The sequence below is a fragment of the Mesoplodon densirostris genome, chromosome 18 (genome assembly GCF_025265405.1).
Source record: "Mesoplodon densirostris isolate mMesDen1 chromosome 18, mMesDen1 primary haplotype, whole genome shotgun sequence".
Lineage (NCBI taxonomy): Eukaryota > Metazoa > Chordata > Mammalia > Artiodactyla > Ziphiidae > Mesoplodon > Mesoplodon densirostris.
Window position 1 is genome coordinate 41,230,023 of NC_082678.1, and position 1,797 is coordinate 41,231,819.

Sequence of the window (1,797 nt, forward strand, 5' to 3'; positions counted from 1 at the left end):
ATTACAATATCTAAATAATTGGACTTCCAAACAACAGGGGAAATAAAGAAAAGGAAATCATCAAAGGAAATAATAGGAAAGTACTTTTCAGAACTGAAAGCCAATAAGTATCCAGATTGAAGGGGCCCATAAAATATGCTGCAAGATGAATAATAAAAAGCCAAATAAGGCACACTGTTTTGAAATTTCAGAACCCCAGGGATAAAGAAAGGGTTCTAAAAATACCCAGAGGTAATGAGGACCTGGTTGGAATAGAGTTTCTGAGCGCTTCTCTGAGGATCTTTGAAACCACCTGATCTACTCTTATGCTTCTTTCCACCCTGTGTGGCAACTCCCCTGCCCACCCAGACTTGTTTTTTTTAAAGTAAAATTGGTATATAACTACACTAAAAAATAAATTAAAAAATAAAAATACCCAGAAAGGAAAAAAATAATGGGTTATGTGCTAAGGAAAATAAATCAGAAACACAACAAGCCTCTTATAAGCAACATCAGACACTGGAATATAATGGAGCAAAACCTTCAGAATTCTGCGGGAAAACTTACTGCCAGAACTTACTGCCTGGAATTTTATACCCATCTAAATCATAAATTGAATATGAGAAACAATACAGATGTTTTAAGACGTATATAAGGACTCAAAACTTTTCCTTGCCTTTCAGTCTTTCTTAGGAATCTACCAAGAATAAAAGGAAAGCACTGAACATAACACAGGAAGTGAAGGAATCCTAGGATAACAGCTGTGCTTTACAGTCTAATGCAGGCTCCCGTTCTGCAAGAAGACTTTTCTGTCCCCATTTTTCTTGACAGCTAAGCAGCAACCACTTGCATTATCTCATCTAATCTTCTCAATGAACCCTAAAAAGAAGACATGATTTTTCAATCCACGTGGTTTAAAGGGTATATAGGCTGTAAGTCAGGAGAAGGAACAAGTTTTAAGAGGAAGATTGGAACTTCTTTTTGAGATACACTCACCCCAATATTCATAGCAGCACTATTCGCAGTAGCCAAGACACGGAAGCAACCTAAGTATCCACTGACAGACGAATGGATAAAGAAGATGTACTACATATATACAATGGAATATTACTCAGCCATAAAAAAAGAATGAAATAATACCATTTGCAGCAATGTGGATGGACCTAGAGATTATCATACTAAGTGAAGTAAGTCAGGCAGGAAAAGGCAAATATCATATGATATCACTTATATGTAGACTCTAAAAAATAGTACAAATAAACTTATTTACAAAACAGAGTCATAGACATAGAAAACAAACTTATGGTTACCAAAGGGAAAGGTGGGGGAGGGATAAATTGGGAGTATGGGATTAACAGATGCACTCTCCTATATATAAAATAGATAAACAACAAGGATTTACTGTACAGCACAGGGAACTATATTCAATATCTTATAATAAACTATAATGAAAAAGAATAGAAAAAAGAATATAGACATATACATATATATGTATAACCAAATCACTTTGCTGTATACCTGAAACTAACACAATATTGTAAATCAACTACGCTTCAATTTTTAAAAATAAATTTAAAAAATAATAATTTTTAAAAAGAACTTCTTTTTGATACATTGAAGTTGACAACAATTGGATATATATATCTGAAGCTTAGGACAGAAGTCTGGGCTGGAGACATGAATTTTAGGATGAAAATGAAGGTATGAGAGGGGATGAAAAAAAACCTATGGAAATCAACATATTTTTAAAACAAAGAGTTGAAAATTGTAAGAGAAATGATAATGAATCAGAGAACAGATCAAAACTAATAGAATAAA

General features: G+C 33.4%; 1 non-coding gene across 1 annotated transcript; it reads left to right on the forward strand.

Moving 5' to 3' along the window:
- Positions 1 to 225: 225 nt before the first annotated feature.
- Positions 226 to 305, forward strand: LOC132479399 (small nucleolar RNA ZL8). The gene has a single exon (XR_009530518.1). It is a non-coding gene; the product is annotated as a small nucleolar RNA ZL8 (small nucleolar RNA).
- The last annotated feature ends 1,492 nt before the right edge of the window (positions 306 to 1,797 follow it).